Raw genomic sequence first — 20,089 nt, forward strand, 5'->3', positions numbered from 1 at the left:
TGGGAGTGCCTTAGTTGTTCATATGTAACAGAAATATCAAAATCCTTAGGTCATAAGGTTTTAACTAGGATTATGTTGAATAATGCAATTAAAAAGCATAGCATAATGCATAATTGAACAGTGGTCAGGAAAATTATTTATTGTATCAGGGTTGTTAAGAGAAATAGAATGGGGGCACCTGGGTGGCTCAGTCGTTAAGCGTCTGCCTTCAGCTCAAGTCATGATCCCAGGGTCCTGGGATCGAGCCCCAAGTCGGGCTCCCTGCTCAGTGGGAAGCCCTCTCCCACTCCCCCTGCTTGTGTTCCCTCTCTCGCTGTGTCTCCCTCTGTCAAATAAATAAATAAAATCTTAAAGAAAAAGAGAAATAGAATGTATTAAGTCACTACACTGATATGAAAAATATACATATGACTAAGATATTATGGGTACTACAAACTGAATGTTTGTGTCCTCCCCAATTTCATTTGTTAAATCCTAATGCCCACTGTGATGATATTTGAAGGTAGGTCTTTGGCAGTTTATTAGGTCATAAGTGCTGAATCCCCATGAATGGAGTTAGTGCTTTTGTAAAAGAGACCTTGAGAGCTCCCTCTGCCTTTCTGCCATGTGACATTACTGCTAAAGGAGAGCAGTCTATGAGCCGGGAAGCAGGTTCTGACCAGACACTGAATCTGTCAGCACCTTGCTCTTGGACTTCCCAGCCTCCAAGAACATTGAGAAATAAATTTCTGTCATTCATAGGCACCCAGTCTATGGTACTTTTGTTATAGCAGCCCAAACGGACTAAGATAATGGATAAACAGACCAGAAAAGGAAGATAAGATTGTAGAATTTTATATTTTTATAACCACAAGCACAAGGCCTATTAAAAAGGCAGTTTGAATAAATATGCTAGGCCAACAGACACATGAAAAGATGCTCAACATCACTCATCATCAGGGAAATACAAATCAAAACTACAATGAGATATCACCTCACACCCGTCAGAATGGCTAAAATTAAAAACTCAAGAAACAACAAGTGTTGGCAAGGATGTGGAGAAAAAGGAACACTCATGCGGTGTTGGTAAGAATATAAACTAGTGTAGCCACTGTGGAAGACAGTATAGAGGTTCCTCAAAAAATTAAAAATAGAACTACCTTATGATCCAGTAATGGTACTACTGGGTATTTACCCAAAGAATATGAAAACACTAATTTGAAGGGATATATGCATCCATATGTGTATTACAGCATTATTTACAAGAGCCAATTATGGAAGCAGTCAACTGTCCACCAATAGCTGAATGGATAAAGATGTGAGATATATGTATCTATATATCTCTGTGTATATATATATATATCTGTATATATATATCTGAATATATATATACACACACGTATACACACAATATAATATTATTCAGCCATAAAAGAGAATGAAACCTTGCCATTTGCAGCAACATGGATGGATCTAGAAAGTATAATGCTAAGCAAAATAAGCCAGAGAAAAACAAATACCATATGATTTTACTTATATGTGGAATTTTTAAAAAGATTTTATTTATTTATTTATCAGAGAAAGAGAGAGAGAGCAAGAGAGTGAGTGAGCACAAGCAGAGGGAGTGGCAGGCAGAGGGAGATGCAGGCTCCCTCATGAGCAAGGAGCCCTATGCAGGACTCGATCTCAGGACCCTGGGATCATGACCTGAGCTGAAGGCAGATGCTTAACCTACTGAGCCACCCAGGCATCTCACTTATATGTGGAATTTAAGAAACAAAACAAAGGGAAGAAGAAGAGACAAACCACAAAACTGACTCTTAACTACAGAGAACAAACAGATAGTTACCAGTGGGGAAGTAGGTGGGGTGATGGGTGAAATAGGTGATAGGGTGATGATGAGCACTAAGTAATATATGGACTTGTTGAATCACTATATTGTAAACCTGAAACTAATGTAACACTGTATGTAAATATGTTAGAATTAAAATAAAATTAAAAAATAAATATACTATAAGAAATATAGATATAAATATCAGAAGAAACAATTAAAAAGGTTTTAAATTGTTGCCTCTTAGAAGGGGTAATTTGGGGGGCGCCTGGGTGGTTCAGTTGGTTAAGCAACTGCCTTCGGCTCAGGTCATGATCCTGGAGTCCCAGGATCGAGTCCCACATGGGGCTCCCTGCTCAGCAGGGAGTCTGCTTCTCCCTCTGACCCTCCACCCTCTCATGCTCTCTCTCTCTCATTCTCTCTCTAAAATAAATAAATAAAATCTTTTTAAAAAATTTAAAAAGTAGAGGCAAAAAAAAAAAAAAAGAAGGGGTAATTTGGAGTGAAGAGAGGTTACCTACAGTTGTTAGAATAGCTGTCATCAAAAAGACAAAAGACATTTCACTTAGCATAATCCCCTCCAGTTCCATCCATGTTGATGCAAATGGTGGGTGTTCATCCTTCCTGATGGCTGAGTAACATCCCATTGTATGTATGAACCACATCTTCTTTATCCATTCATCTGTTGAAGGACATCTCAGCTCCTTCCACAGTTTGGCTATTGTGGAAATTGCTGCTATGAACATTGGAGTGCATGTGCCCCTTCGTTTCATAACATCTGTATCTTTGGGGTAAAAACCTAGTAGTACAATTGCTGGGTCGTAGGGTAGCTCTATCTTTAACATCCTGAGGAACCTCCATACTGTTTTCCAGAGTGGCTGCACCAGCTTGCATTCCCACCAACAGTGTAAGAGGGTTCCCCTTTCTTCACAACCTTGCCAACACTTTTTGTTTCTTGTCTTGTTAATTTTTGCCATCAGAGAGGGAGACAAACCATGAGAGACTTTGGACTCTGGGAACCAAACTGAGGGTTACAGAAGGGAAGGGGGTGTGGGGATGCGGAAAAAAAGAAAAAAGAAAGAGCTTTCCCAAAAGAGAAATTTAAAAAATTAAACTTTAAAAAATGAAAGAGCTTGTCAGTGTACCATGCCAACAGCATCTTGCCCCTAATCTAATCAAATTAATATATTAAATTACTTTAATTAAAAAAAGACAAAAGACAGTAAGTGTTGTTGAGGATGTGGAGAAAAGAGAACCTTGTGCACTGTAGTAGGAATGCAAGTTGGTGGAGCCACTTGGAAAGAATATAGAGATCCCCCAGAAATTAAAAATAGAACTACTGTATGATCCAGCAATCCCACTTGCAGGTATATATCCAAAGGAAATGATATAGGATATTGGATATTGCATTTTCACATTCATCGTACATTATTCAACGACAGCCAAGATATGGAAACAATCTAAATGTCCATCAACAGGTGAATGGTATATATATATACCACATCTATACTATATATACTGTATATGGATATATGTATATATAAACATACAGTATATGTATATATATACACACACACATATACATAATTTAGAGATACATATATAGATATATCTGTATATCTGTCTCTATCTATAGATAGATATATACACACCCCCACTGAAATATTCAGCCATTAGAAAGAATGAAATCTTGACATTTACAACATTTATAACTGAAACTTGTGCACATATTTCTAGAAACAAATTCTAATTCCAACATGAATGGACCACTAGGGCATATGCTAAGTGAAAGAAAGTCAGACACAGAAAAACAAATACGCATGTTATTACTTAAAATTTGGAATCCTCCCCCCAAAAAAGTCAAACTCATTGAAACAGAGGGTATAAAAGTGGCTGGGGATTGGGAAAACAGGGAGGGTTGATAAGAGGTTACAAGCTTTTAGCTATATGATGAATCAGGTCTGAGGATCTAATGTAAAATATGGTGACTAAAGTTGTTAACACTGTATTGTATAAATAAAATTTGCTAAGAAAGTAGAACTTAGATGTCCTCACCAAAGAAAGAAAGAAAAAAAGAAAGAAAGAAAGAAAGAAAGAAGAAAAAAGGATAAATATGTGAGATGATGATGGATGGGTTAATTAACTAGATGGCAGTGGAGGAAAGAAATCCTTTCACAATGTACCTGTATATCAGATAAACATGATGTACACTTTAAATATCTTACTATACACCAATTATACCTTAATAAAGCTGAAAGAAAAATCTTTACTGTTTTGAGATATATGTATATTACTAATAAATATATATATATATTTTTTTTTTTGAGAAAGAGAGAAACCATATGTGCAAGTGGTGGAGGAGGGGCAGAGGGAAAGAATCTTTTTTTTTTTTTTAAGATTTTATTTATTGGGGTGCCTGGGTGGCTCAGTCATTAAGTGTCTGCCTTCGGCTCAGGTCATGATCCCAGGGTTCTGGGATTGAGCCCAGCACCGGGCTTCCGCTGAGCAGGAAGCTCTCCCACTCCCCCTGCTTGTGTTCCCTCTCTCACTGTGTATCTTTCTGTCAAATAAATAAATAAATAAAATCTTTAAAAAAAATTTATTTATTTATTTATTTGAAAGAGAGAGTGGGAGCAGGGGCTGGGGAAGGGGCAGAGGGAGAAGCACACTCCCCCTGAGCTGGGAGCCAGACGGAGGGGCTCGATCCTGGGACCCTGGGATAACGACCTGAGCCAAAAGCAGATGCTTAACAAACTGAGCCACCCAGGTGCCCCTAGAGAGAGAGAGTCTTAAGCAGGCTCCATGCTCCATGCCCAGCGTGGAGCCTGACATGGGGCTTAATCTCAAGACCTTGAGATCGTGACCTGAGCCGAAATCAAGAGTTAGATGCTTAGCTGACTGAGCCACGAGGTGCCTCACTGATAAAATATTTTAAAAATATTTTAAATAGTTATGATAAAAGTCAAATGAGGAAATTAGTTAATTCCCAGTATAACTAAAACTAAAGCACATATTTCTAGAAAAAAATTCAAAACATATTTTTTTACAAGGGAGGTAAAATAAGGATAAATTTTTAAAAACAATAATTCTGTTTTAGTATAACAGCTGTGCTTTAAGCATATAAATTATTAATCTAGTAATTTCAGTCATGTTTCCTAGTTAAAATTCCCTTATGTGATGAAAGAAGTGAACCTAAACTAATGACCAATATAGCTAAACCTTATTCATTTACTAAGAATTACTGTTAAATTCCATATTTATTTTAAGAAAAATGCTAGTCCTGAGGTAGAACAGAACCTAATCTGTGAAACATGCACATTATATGACTTACGTGTCATGTGAGTTATAAATAAGCTGCTATGTAAATGATATATACATTTCTATTTTGTTAATCACCCAGGATTTGGAGGTTTGTTTCAAAACTAGTGTTACGCATAGAAATATATTTGCTATAAAAATCAAATGAGTAACATTTTAATATCAAAGTTATTTAAATAGAGAATCTGAGCAGACATAGTATGAAAAAATACTATAAACAGCTGTTAGCCTTCAAAGATGTGCAAATTTAAAAGGAGTCTTCCCTTCTGCTCCCAGAAGGTTGGCAAAAAGTTTGCTAATAATGCATGTTGGTGACAGTGTATGGGAAAACCGGGATTCTTGTATGTTAGTGAGATAGTAGTTTCTACACATTTTTTTTGGTAGACAATTTTGTATAGATTAGAAATATTATAAATATTCATACAATTTACCTAGCAATTCTCTTTCTAACATCTGTCCTTGAGAGATTACTCCCACAAATATATTGCATCCAGAATAAATATATTCAGTGCAATTTGGGAACCATGAAAAATAGAAAACAACCAAATATTCATCATTATTGAATTAAATAAAATATGGCAACTTTTTACAGTGGCATACTATGTCATAATAAAAAAAATGAGGTAGATATCTATGAATGGAATATGAAGTAATTGCCAGCACACATTCTTAGATAAAATAAGAAAATATACAGTATAATTTTTATGTGGATTAAATCTATTTCTGGGCGCCTGGGGGGCTCAGTTGGTTGAGCGACTGCCTTCGGCTCAGGTCATGGTCCCGGGGTCCTGGGATCGAGTCCCGCATCGGGCTCCCTGCTCTGCGGGGAACCTGCTTCTCCCTCTCCCACTCCCCCTGCTTGTGTTCCCTCTCTCACTGTGTCTCTCTCTATCAAATAAATAAATAAAATCTTAAAAAAAAATCTATTTCTAAATATAGGAAAATGTTGGAGGTATGTGCATCAAACAATTTGAAGTGTTTGCCTCAATAGTAAATTTTCACTTTTTGGAGAATATAATTCTCTATTATGAAAAATTTATATTCATGTGTCATATGTTACAAATGTAAACCTCTTAGATCATAATCTTAATGTCTGTTGGAACAACGTTTATCAAAATAGATTTCTTCAACATATTAGTTCCCTTAAGAGTAATATACATAATTAAGTTGTGGTGAAGATGCTGTGAATAGGCAAAGAAAAATCATCACCAAGATGAAGCTCCTGTCTGAAAATTTATTATTTAATTTAGTAGATTTCCTATATTTAATTATTAGTATTCATTATTGTTTTTGCCACATGTTATGCATAAAAATGAATCATATCTTCTGCCTTTGTTGTTTTCTCTGTACCATTTAATATAAGTGATAGAAAAGTGAGGAGACATAACTTTTCAGCAAATAGCATACTTAATTATTATTATAGTAAATCATCGATCTTCTATGGCAGCAGAAACCAACTACTCTCACTGGGATGTGGATAGAAAGTGCTGAAATAGGATGGATGTGTTTCCCTTCATGTTTAAAGATTTCTAATTATGGCGCATGCATCCTTACATAATAAATCAACATTAACGATAGCAATCAATAGTGGTGGTGTGCATTCATTTATTATCTCAGTGGATATTTTCTTCCAGAGTGAGGTACAAATAAAACAAAAATGTAATTTACTATGACTCAACAGCATAATCAGAGAAATCTGACAATATCTCTGGGGAAAAAAAAGTTGTTAGAATCAAGTTTTATTTTTACTGTTACAACATTATTTCTCAAAGCTAATTCTTTGTCTAAATCCATTTAATTGAATACCTTTTGACTTTTATCCCAGGAATTATTTCATTCTATTAAATTATAGGTATTTCTGAGCAAGTTTAAAGAAAAATATTAGGATATACTACATGAAAGAGTACAAACATATAATTAATTAACCTTAGAAAAATAATGATAATCTCACACATTTTTACCTCGCCTTGTAAAATAGACCTGTGTGTGTGTCTGCATGTGTGTGTATCTTACATACCATAAGCAAACCTTTGGATATTGAGCTGTTACTGTCTCATCCACTTACCTGCACTCAGAAATGGTGACATTAACACCCAAATAGATGCAAGGAAGGTGAAAAACAATTACTCTTGTTTGAGAGAATGAAATATAGTATACAGAAAACAAATTCCTCAATTATTTTTTTCACATTACTTTGACTAACTAAGCACATCTGCTTTTTTCATTAAAGAAACATATAACTACCTTGTGCTAATTAATCCAGTTTCATCCTTTCCTTTCCATATGCCCACATCCCTTAGAGTCTCCTAGAGACTTGCAGCTTAGTTATAACTTTTGTGGATTGCTCCTACACTTACATTTCTCTTCCTAACTTGTTTCCTGCCAGCTAACTTCTTTCCTACCTTTCTAACTACTTCAATGTTGCCAACAACCATAAATTCAGCATATGCTTGAAATTATTCTTCTGCGAAATACATTTTTCTACATTCTCCATATTGTTCATGGCATTACCACCTTTCCAGTAATTCAGATTGACAGTCAGTGTTTCATTAGTACCTTTCTTCTTTTCAATTCAATCCCATTAACATAGAGTGAATGGCTTTAATGTTCCCACTACTGTGAGATGCCAAGACTTATAAGCCACATTCTGTGGTCTTATACTTTTCAATCTAGTGGGAAAGGCAGACAACCAAAAAGTTATAGTCCGTAAAAATAATGTTGTATAAATATCCAGAAGCAGTGTGATAGCATATTCCAGGAACTCGTAATTGATGCTGGGGGAAATGAGGAGAGACAAGAAGAGACTGAGCAGAGGTCAAGGAAGGCTTCCTGTCTATGGTAGTGCCAAGTACTGGCAATTGCATCTCTGGAAGATTCCTTGCTTCTCTTATGCATTCTACCATTTAAAGGCACAACTCTAATTGAGGCTCGCATTACATGTAGAATACAATTATCACCCCTTATCTGCAGTTTTGCTTTTAATGGTTTCAGTTACCCACAGTCAACCACTGGAAGCAGATGATCCTCCTTCTGAGAGATCCTCAGAAATTCAATAGTAGCCTCATCATTCCCCTCACTTCATGTCATCCCAGAGGCATTTTGTTATCTCCCATCATCACCATAAGAAAGGTGTACAGTACAATAAGATATTTTGAGAGAGACTGACAGCATATTCACATAATTTTTATTACAGTATCTTGCTATAATTGTTCTATTTTATTATTGTTAATCTTTTATGATGCCTAATTTATAAATTAAACTTGATTATAGGTATATATGTTCAAAAAAAAACATAGTGTAGATATAGGGTTTGGTACTATCTGTGGTTTCAGCCATCCACTGGGGGGTCTTAGAACATATCCCCCAAGGATAAGGAGGGACTACTGTACATTGTTGCAAAAGCACAAACCAAAGATACCTTTCCTCTAGTTTCTGTTTTATTCCCGTATAGTCTGTCACGGGAGTGTCAGTTGTTAGTCATCTTGGTATTTTCTGTATTCTTGCTCTTAATATTCCCCTACCAGAAAACTTGAAATGTTTCCTACTGCTCACAGTCTATTATTCAATTCATAGACTGGCCTTATTTGTACAAGTCCAATTCGCACATTCTAAGGATGCTCTGTCAAATATGGCAGTCACCAGACACATGTGGCTACTGGAATTTCAAGTTAAAGCAATTAAAATTAAATATAATTATAAATTTAGTTCCTTTGTCACACTAGCCACATTTCAAGTGTTCAAAAGCCACATGTGGCTAGTTGCTACTGCATTTGATAGCACATAGTGAATGATTTCATCCTTTCAGAAAGTTCTATTATACAGTGCTGATCTCATTTCTCACAAAATTGAAGTAATTTTTTTTTTTTCCTCTAGGTAGCTCTTAACTTACTCACCTATATGACTTTGCTTCCTCTGGTTTTTCTTCCTAAAATGCCTTTTCTTCTATTTCTCTTTGTTTAAACAACATTTATCTTTCAAGATACAGTTCAAGATCATTTGGTTGCTCCTCTGTAAAATTTTTCCTGATCCCTATGCCCAGAAGTGAGTTTTCATTACCTGACTTTCATAATTTTTCAGTCTTGCCTTGACATTTGTTACTTTATATCTTGCTTTATAGATATTTGTGTATATCTTATTTATCTACTAGAGTATATGCTCTCTAGCCACCATATTTTATATATATTCCCATTTCCTACATCTACCACATTCTTCTTATATTATCAAGTATTTATCAATTGATTAGATTTTAGTTGAGTTTCTGTCTTAGATTTTACATGTGGTATTCATACCTACAATTTCTTTTAATCTTGAGAACAAGATTTGGAAAGAGAATACTTGGAGGCTTAATATAAAATATCTGGAGGATTGTAATGTTATTACTTTTATGTATTGAACAAAGACAAAATGCTTAAAAATATAATTAATCCATTATGTCTCAATTAAAGAACATGTAATTACTGTAGTCTATGAGAGGTTTAGGAAAATCCCTATTGGCAGAAACTAGCAGCATTAAAAAAATTCAAGAAGTAGGTTCAGTCAATTTTTCATTCTACTTTGATATTTATTTTCAAAATATTGATAATCCAGGTGCCTTGTAATCTGATTTCCAGTCAAACCACTTTTCTCCTCACAGATGCTTTTTATCAGGTGCCCTTGTGTTTTCATTACTTTCAACTTATTTTCAAACACATCAGTGCTCCTTCTAGATAATTTCAGTCAAACAGATTCCTAAAATTAAAGATTTCAATGGTCTGATTATGTCTTAGATCATATGAATCTCAGTCTACAGATTCCAGTGTGCAAGAAATGTAATTTAATTTTCTTATAACTATACCATGTCAAGCATGAATCCTTATTCTACCACATATTACACTCATAATCACTGTCAGTTCAGAATGTTTGCACTTTTCTAAGACTTTCTGTAAGTTCTGGAGGACTTAGGAAGTACAAAACCATGGCTGGAGAGAGAAGTGGTAGTGTTTGGTTCATGAGAACCTTGATTCTCATTCACACAGGTGTCCCTATTTTCCTGTTTGATACAGGATATTTATCCATATTAGTTGCTCTATGCCATTCTTGACCCCTAACCAAAAGTTTCTCATTTGATTCACTCTCTGCATCATATATGTTCCTCTCAGGGGCACAGAAAATATTCTACTCTGTAAGTCCCACTGTGTGTCCGTTGGAAACTTATGTTGTTGTTCAAAGTCCTTTACCATTGTGTGTCATTTTTGATGATATAGTAAACATTTTAATTACCCTGATCCTAGCTGAGTACTGGGAATTCTGAGACCATTTCAGGATTTTTCCTAGGGGAAAAAGTTCTTAGCCACTTTTATTCTATTGCTTCTGCCTTATGTTAGTTAGAGACAACACTGGGTTCTTTGCTCCACACGGATTTTCCTGGAAATAGGAGCATAATACAGCTCTGCTCTTTAAGGCTGAAAATCTGGTGGAGCTCTACAGTCTTCTCTTACATAAAGCTGGGACTCCAATTGGATTTCATGTGGAAGACATGATTAAGGACCAGCTATATTTCACCTGACTTTTTTTTCTTCTATGTGGAGACTACTAGCCTGCCTATTCAACTATTGCACAAATTACTTCCCTAAGGAATATGTTTTTAAACTTGAAAGTGAATAACTGATTTCCATGCTTTGCTATATGTTGGTTGACAAACTGGCTCCATCCAAAGAAGGCAAGGGAGGACTGAAGAAAGAGGCAGACGATTCCAGATTGGTAGATGACCATGGCCAATCTACCTAAGATGGTGGCAAATGTTGGGCATTACTTTGTTTAATTCATGTGGCTTTTTTACTGGCCATACTGGGCTGTTGAAATACTATGGGCAGAGAATACAATACTCACTTGGTGCAGTTCTTGGATAGTTTCTCTTATTTCCTAATGCTCCATAGGCAACTTATATTGTTTGACAGTTACCATCTGTGAAGGCAGTAGACTTACTGGTTCCCAGTTGTTTCCCTCAGCACTAGTTTGATTACTCTAACCTGGAGGTGGAATTCACCAATAAAGGTTTAAAGAGTTTGACCTTGTAGAATATCAATGCCCAATATGATCACTTGTATTGAAGAGATAAAAATATTGTGTTCTGTTGGGGGAGAATGCCCAATTTACAGTGTCAGAGGGACTTTCCTGACCATAACTGTTTGCTTATTGTATCCTTTGATGGTGCTGAGGCAGTCAGAAAGTTTCTGAGGGTTACCGTGTATTAGAGTCTATTTGTCTCCAGTATCAACCAGAGCTATAATCTTTTATTTCCGGGAGACCAGTGAATAGTGAACTCAATGTGAGGACTCCAATCACCTCCAATGGCCCTTGTCTGGAGACAATCTTGGCCTGCATCCTATACCTGGGGCATGGGAAGCATCCACCCTGAATAGGACTTTATCCCTGAGGCTTCTGCTAGGCCAGGCAGGGTATCAGGGATGGTAGGCCAAGTGGGGCAGGTCTGAACAGGTTTTAAAGCTTTCCATAGGCTGACCAACAGAGCACTGGGCTGCCGGTATACCATTTTAGGTGGTGTCCCAGCAGCAGTAAGGTCAGACCATATTTGCTTCCAGGTTACTTTTACCAGACCCTTTACAGGTGATAGGGATAGCATTTTGGCTTTTTGTGCTTCCTCTTTGACTTGGGTCTTTCCCACAGCGTGTACCCATTCCAAGGATTTATCAGTTTCTTCCAATCAGCAGTGGATTGCCCAACATCATAAATGTCTTGTTCTCATGACTGGGGTCACCATGGATATCAGAGTCCTATACCAAATGCTGGGGTCAGACTGAAGTATCCTGAGTTTATTCCTGCAGTGAACATGGCCCAATCCGGGCCTTCAAAGATAGGGGCATAGATGGCCTGTCTCATTCCCAACTCCCTAACTCCTCTATAGATTCCCAGGGTCCCATATGCCCAGGGAGATCCCCCTCATTGGACTAAGCCTCCCTGTAGGGTGGAATAATCAATCTGTAAGGGAGTGAGTGCCCTGAGCCTCCCAAGGGCCAAAGAGGCACTGCCAGAGGACAAGGGGTGTGGTGATGCTGCCCATTTTCTCTGCCTCCTACCCATGAGAGAAATGCCATTGTCCCCAGCCCCAACGTATGCCATAGCTGCACTAACCATGCAGTTGGAAGTCGGCAGTTACATCCTGAACTAGGGGCTGGCTGGCATTGTTGTCACTGTGCTTTTGCTTTCTGCAGTATTAGGAATCAGATGGCAGGGGGCGTTTAATCTCACTGCCAGTCACCGCAACATCCTCCTTTTGCTCTCCTCATTTTCTCAGGGATTCCACCTTTTAACGTCTTATTCATGCTCTGTCACAAACGCTTGGACCATAATCTGTGACAGCCTGCACCCTCTTAGCTTTACAAAACACACGCTAAATTCTCCAACTTATTATTCTGCTCCCCCACCCTGTCTGCCAGCCCCTAGACTAGCAGAGTAGTGAATACCCGCAGGTCCTTCTTTAACACGAGTTCTTCTTCCCAGTTTCTAAGTGGAGCTTCAGCTCGTAGTCCAGCGTCGGGATTCACTACAACTGCCCACCGCGCAGCCGCGCTTTCCCGTTGAGGAGTGCGCCCCGCGCAGTTCCGACAAACTCTGCGGACCAGCTCGCGTTTCCCACCCTTCCCAACTCTCGCGAGGTCCACAACTGTCCAACATACGGGTCACCGCTCCTCCCTGGAAGGTCGAGGGCCCGTCCAGGATTGCCCCACGGATGCCTCTCTCCCAAGATCCACGGTGGCTTGTCGATTGTTAGTTCACAAATTGGGCCTTGCACCTGGAGGGCAGGGAGAAACGAAGACAGCGGCAGACCACTCCAGACCCGTACGTGGCTGTGTTTATAAGCGAGGGAAATTACATACCAGGCTTCTCTGGGGCGTTGCACGAAGAGTAGATCTCCACACCGCTGGCAAGAATTGTAAGTTTATATAGAAGCCTTAATGGGCTTCAGTCACATGTACCATCAAGAGGGTCTCAGCACATTAGTGTCTGCAGGCTGTTTCCTTGAAGACGGCTCAAAACTGTGGGAATGGTGGGCAGAACATGCATTCCAAGGACTAGGGAAGGCGTGAGGAGTTTTGGTCCAGCCCACAGGTCAACCAGTGTTCGCTTTCTTTCCATGACCTCCTCCAATATTGTATAATCTCTTCCTCAAGGTAAGAAATGTTGCAGATTGAACCGCTTATAAAATGGGGAGGACGACAGGACAGTGAGGAAGAGGGAAGGATGGGACTATCGTGAATACCAGCCAAAAATGCAGCATTGGTAATCCACTTAAACCATTGAGGAAGCTAGCATTTTATTCAGAACTGATTTTATTTTTACTTATTTTATTTTAATTTTTTAAAAAGACTTTATATAGTTATTTGAGAGAGAGAGAGTACAAGCAGGGGAGGGGCAGAGGGAGAAGCAGGCATCCCACTGATGCTGGATCCCAGGACCCCAGGATCATGACCTGAGCCGAAGGCAGATGCTTAACCACTGAGCCACCCAGGTGCCCACCAGAACTGATTTTAATTCAGGGTTTCTGTTGAGAACTTTCCACCACACATTATAATTTCAAAATAATCCATTGAAAGCAGACATCTGATATTTCATTTGAGGCTCAGAGGCTAAACCTGTTGCTCAGGATCCCTCAGCTAGTGAGTGGAAAAGGTGAAATTTGAACCCAGGGCTTTTCTTTCCAAGTCAGGACACATAGCTTACGTTGACCCATCCTGACTGCATTGACTAATTAAGCATTCACTAGACAATTGTTAAATCCTTTAATTTCTCTTTATGTATAAATGCCAATGATTTTCAAAGACTTCTTTAGCATTCCCAGCATAGAATGAGTATAGAATAAAGCAAAGCTTTGTTTATTTATTCCAAAATAAAATCATGCTGCTTAATTCCTAGTTTGCTGTTGCAGAAGAACCTATCCATTTTTCAATGATAGGATTTATTGCTGTAATAAGCTAAAGAAGAAAGTATATTTTTTGTGCTTTAATTTTTCTGATCACAATATGAATGTTACTTAAGGCAATGTACTTTTGTGGTGGGATCCAGATTTTTCATGGGTTCACCAAGGCCATTTTTTTATTTCTTCAAAATGATGAAGTGAATTCCAACAAGAGACTTCATTTTATGACATTAAAAGAATTTTCAATTAACCCTTAAAATTAAGTCCCACCATAGAAAAGCACTCCCTAAAGCAAACTCTTGAGTGCAATGGGGAAAATTTAAGGCAGGTAAAAATATATATTTATCTAATATAAATCATGTAAGAAATATTTTACCTATGGTACATATAGTGAAATCAGCTCATGGGAAATAACATTAAAAGCAGCATTAGAAATAATGTAAAATCATTTTAAGCTAAACGTAATTCTCTAAAAAATGACAAGTTGACAGTTTAAAGAGCCTCAAGCTTCATCCTGCCAATGTTCATTTCTGTTCTGCTTTTTCGTTTGAAGATGCTTCTAAAAGATAGGCATCATCAAAAGTATTCCTGGCAATGCTAAGCACATCAAGAGGATAGTTTTTCTCATTTCCAAATTTGGTTGAGTACAGAAAGTCAACTTTTTGATTTATCTTTAAAGATGTGCAAATATTCGTCTAAATACTGATGTCATTAGAAGGTATTTTCTAATTCTGTGAAAATATCTCTTCTTAAAATGTCTTTTTTAACATTGACATTATTGAATAAATAGATTTCTTTTGAGAGAGGAAAATCTTTCAACATAATGAGAATAACCATAACACCAAAAGATGCGTATCTCTTAGGTAAAAAGAAAATAAAATATGAAATACATAAATATGAAAAGATATGTTCATTTTGTCTATGAATTTATAAAATAAAACAATCATTTTTATTAAAATTACTAGTTCATTCTGCAAAAAAAGACAACTTTCTTCTGAACTAATTACTAAGTCGAATATACTTATATCTGCAAATTATAGTTGCGATATATACTTCCACACTTTTGGGTAACTTACAGGCAGCTTATTTCTACTATAATATGAATAGGTAGATGCTTTGTCCTTGACTACAAAGGGAAATTTTGAAAATGGCAGAAATTAAAAAAAATATATGTCAGTGGTTTCATCTCACATGTTATTTCCCTTTCATGTCTTGAATATTGCACAAGAGTGGAGGTATATCTGCTTCTTTAAGTGAAATTCTTCTCTTAATATAAAAGTGTGTAAGTATGGAAAGAGAAGGATGATTTACAACCAATGTTTTCCTTCATTTTTACTATGTGATATATGGTTTGTTGAATGCTGAGTATTTAAAAGATGGTGACTTAAGATCTGTTTTTAAAATATCATGGTGTAGGGGAGGGAACTGACATGGCAATACAGACTTACGATCAAGGGTAATGCTTGTATTGTAATATGAACACAGTGCTATTAAAAACATGGATCACATTAGTTACTATATTGCCTTGGAAGAGTCAGGTGAAATGACATTGGAATTACTTAAAGAATAATGAGATTTTTGTTGTTGCAAAAGTGAAGGAAGGGTATCACAGGAGACAGTATGTGGAAATGAAGAATAGTGAAATGTCACTTTGGATTTTGTCTTCTATAAAGAAGATATTTGTGCTAAAGACTGGTTGAATATTTTATAAGTATAGTTTATTTCTTTCCATTTATTTATTTATTTATAAATATTTATTTATTTTAGAGGGAGAGAAAGAACACAAGCGAGTGAGAAGAGGGGCAGAGGGAGAGAGGGAGAGAGAATCTTAAGCAGACTCCCCACTGAGTGTAGAGCTTGACATAGGGCTCCATCTCATGATCCTGAGATCATGACCTGAGCAGAACTCAAGAGTTGGATGCTTAACTGACTGAGCCACCCAGGCTCCCCTTCTTTCCTTTTATTTTTCAAAGAAGACATTAATTTTTTAAAGTTTTATTGAATAATCACTCACATATCATACAGTCTACCCATTTAAAATGTAGAATCCAATGGTTTTTAGTATATCAAAGAATATATGCATCCATCACCACCACAGTCAATTTTAGAACATTTTCTTCACTTTGAGAAGAAATCTTGTATTCTTTAGTTATCTCCATCTCTATTCCCCTGCCCTATTCTCCCAATCCTAAGCAACCATTATTCTACTTTCTACCTATATTGATATTCCTATTCTAGACTTTTCATATGAATGGAATCACATTGTATGAGATCTTTTGTGACTGGCTTCTTTTACTTAGAATAATGTTTTCAAGGTTCATCCATGCTGTACCATATACCATATATTAGTACCTCATTTCTTTTGTGACTTCATAATATTTATACACACACACACATTACCTTTTGTCTATCATTGCATCCATTGCTGTGTTTTCACTTTTGGATATTTTGATTAATGATGCTCTAAATATTTGTGTACAAGCTTTTATGTGGATATATGTTTTTATTTCTCTTGCGTATGTATCTAGGAGTGGAATTGTGGGATCATAGTGCTTAATCTTCTGTGTTCTATGTTTAATCTTAGGAACTGCCATACTATTTTCCAAAGTGGCTGAATCATTTAACATTCTCACCAGCAGTAAATGAGGTTTCCAATTTCTCCACATTCTCAGCAACAGTAATTGTATCTGATTTTTAACTTTTATTCTAGTGAGCATAAAGTGGTATGCCATTGTGATTTTGATTTGCATTTAATATTTTTTGTTTGAAAGTCTATTTTTTCTAGAATTAGTGTAGTCACTGCAGCTTTCCAGTGGTTACTGTTTGAATGATATATATTTTTCCATTATCTTACTTTCAGTCTATTTGTGTCTTAAATCTAACTATGTCTCCTTTAGACAACATATAATTGGGTCATTTTTTTCTCCATTCAGTCTAACAGGCTTTAGATTGGATTGTATAATCCATTCACATTTAATGTTAGTATTAATATAGTTGAATTGATGTCTGCCATTTTATATTTTGTTTTCCATATGTCTCTTATCTTTTTTGTTCCTCTATTTCTTTTTCATTGCTTTTTTGCATTAAATACATATTTTTAATGTAGCATTTTAATTTCATAGATTTTTTTGATGGTTAATTTTGTGTGCCAACTTGACTGGGCCACAGAGTATCTAGAGATTTCTTAAGCCTTGTACACAGTTATGAACAGCAAAAAAAAAAGCAATCAATTCACAAACAGATTGAAAGTAAAATATACTATATATATAGTTTATATAGCATTTGTATATATATAGCAACTATATATATATATATATGCAACTACATGTGTAAATGTATATACTATATATATAGCAACTATATATGTTAAGTGTTCTCCAGAGGAACAGAACCCACAGGAAATAGCCAGATAGCTAGGTAAATATCTATCAATCCATCTATTATCTATCTATCATCTATTTCCTATTGTATATAGTGTTATAAACATATTTATAAAAATATTTAGGGCGCCTGGGTGGCTCAGTTGGTTAAGCGACTGCCTTCGGCTCAGGTCATGATCCTGGAGTCCCTGGATCGAGTCCCGCATCAGGCTCCCTGCTCGGCAGGGTGCCTGCTTCTCCCTCTGACCCTCCCCCCTCTCATGTGCTCTCTCTCTCTCTCATTCTCTCTGTCTCAAATAAATAAATAAAATCTTTAAAAAAAAAAAATATTTAGACAGTTCTTTGTACTGATGCTTTTATTAATGCTTAATATTTAATGCCTTTGAAAACAGATATTTTTTATTTTGTAGCATTTCTCATTTGGAGTTTTATATTTTTATTTTATTTTATTTTATTTTTGGAGTTTTATATTTTTAGTATGGATCCATTCATCTCTTGCATATCAAAAAAAAACCACAACATGCAAATGTCAAGTTTATTTTTTAAATGATGTTAAATATTTTATGAAAATATAAGTGGATAATGAGAGATTATATCAGGAGCAAGAAAGTTAAGAACAACTAAGTGACTTCATATGTAGGATGTGAGGAGACTAAAGAGATATTATTTCTAATGATAATTGGAGAATTACAGGATAAGGCATGTTTAAACCTATTGGTTGTTACTTACAAAATTAGAAGAAAGAACTAAAGAGAAAAAAATATAGTAAGTTAGCAAAAAGAAAGTAAACTTTCATAAGGAAAAAGCATAAAAATATAAAGTTTAGACAAAAATGTTATAAAAATAAATATAAATGGCTTACATTCACTTTAAAAATATATACTCATATGGATAAAACACACACACATACATACAGACACACACACACATCACAATTCATTTCTTGTTCCATTAAACAGATTATCCTGAAAAGTTACTTGGAACTATTCATGATTAAAAAAAGAGGAAATAATAGCAAGAATGAAAACTGATGCAATAAGTTAAGGTTTTAATATGAATATAAAACATTCCAGGCAAAAATTATTTTCAACCAAGAGAATTCTATTTTGTTTCCTTGAGAGGGACTATATTATAATGTAGATATAATGATAAACATGAATACCCAACCTCTCCTACAAATGCAAACTGAAATGACTGAAGACATGTAAAATTAGAAAAACTTTTGTCATTTAAAAGCTAGGAAATGATACCATTGACTATAACCTTGAAGAAATATGTATGAAATACAAGGCAGAAAACACAGGGTTGGTAGAAAACACTTGAGGCTGACACAGAACTCACCCTTCTTACTCACAGAGCAATAATTTGCTCCTTCTTACAGGAGCAAAGTGATACCAGACTAAGTGAATAAACAAGATAGGGTCAAACTCCATAACTTTGATTTGTTCAGTCATAGGCTGTAGATGAAGGTGGACCAGGCTCAGATCAGTAAGGTCCTCCTAGAAAGTTTTTTTACCAGTGGGGAACAATACTCTGTTCTATGGCAAAATATACATGTTTGTATATTTTACATGTATAATAACTCATTCAACAGAAGATTTATATTTTCCTTTGTAAATCTGAAAGAACTTGCTACTTGAGAATGGCTTTCCTAGGATTTCCTCCCTATTTTGTGGGCATGTAAGAGACCTAAGTGATCTTCATTTTGTGACTGTTTGAATTTCTTCTTGAATTATTATTGTTAGTAGGTTTATAAGTGTTTTGAATTTTTCTGGATTGTTCATCTACAATAATTTAATGTTGAATTCTCTTTGTAATTATGTATTCATCATATTTCCTTTGTGAATTATTGTATTAGCTAAAATATCCAGGTAATTTAGGCCACCCATGTTCTGTTTACAATTTAACACATATATTTCTAATCTACCTCCATTTACTTGAAATATATTCTTACAATTTTGGAATCTGGAAGTTTGAGATCAAGGTTTTGCAGTCTGTCCCTTTGGCTTGTAGGTGGCTGTCTTCTCTCTGTCCAAATTTCCTCTTCTGTTACATGGACACCACACATACTGCATTTTAATTTAGTTATTTTGGTGATGTTGGGCTTTACCCTTTAGATACACTTACTTTTGAGGAGTAATACTTGTAATGCTGTTTTTCTGATTATGCTCCTACCTGTTAAAAATTAACAATATTGATATTTCACTCTTCTAAGAGTGGAATCAATGTCATTCTTCTTTCAATACTGAAGGGGATGGATATATATGTACTCTTTTAAAAAATATTTTGTCATACCCAACCCTTCTCATTACTATAATATGACAATAAATAGATCGCAAGGGTACTTTTTCCAACATATTAAAAGATAAACTATAATCTTGAAAAAATTCACACTATAGGTCCATTTTTGTACAACCATTATTATTTAAAAATGCCAATAAAAGATTTTCGAGTTTTTATTTAGATTAATATATATTTTGAAAGTGTATATACATGAAATACTAGATTTCATATTAAATGCAAATCAACATGTGAACACATTTTTCTCTATGTAATCTTTCACAATAATTATGCTTTATGGGAAAATTTGTCCTAGCTAAAACAATTTAATTAAAAAATAAATTTTATCTGACGTCTAAAAGGATTCTTTTGAGCATTAGTCTC

The sequence above is a fragment of the Neomonachus schauinslandi genome, chromosome 4, assembly GCF_002201575.2.
Source record: "Neomonachus schauinslandi chromosome 4, ASM220157v2, whole genome shotgun sequence".
In the NCBI taxonomy this organism is placed as follows: Eukaryota; Metazoa; Chordata; class Mammalia; order Carnivora; family Phocidae; genus Neomonachus; species Neomonachus schauinslandi.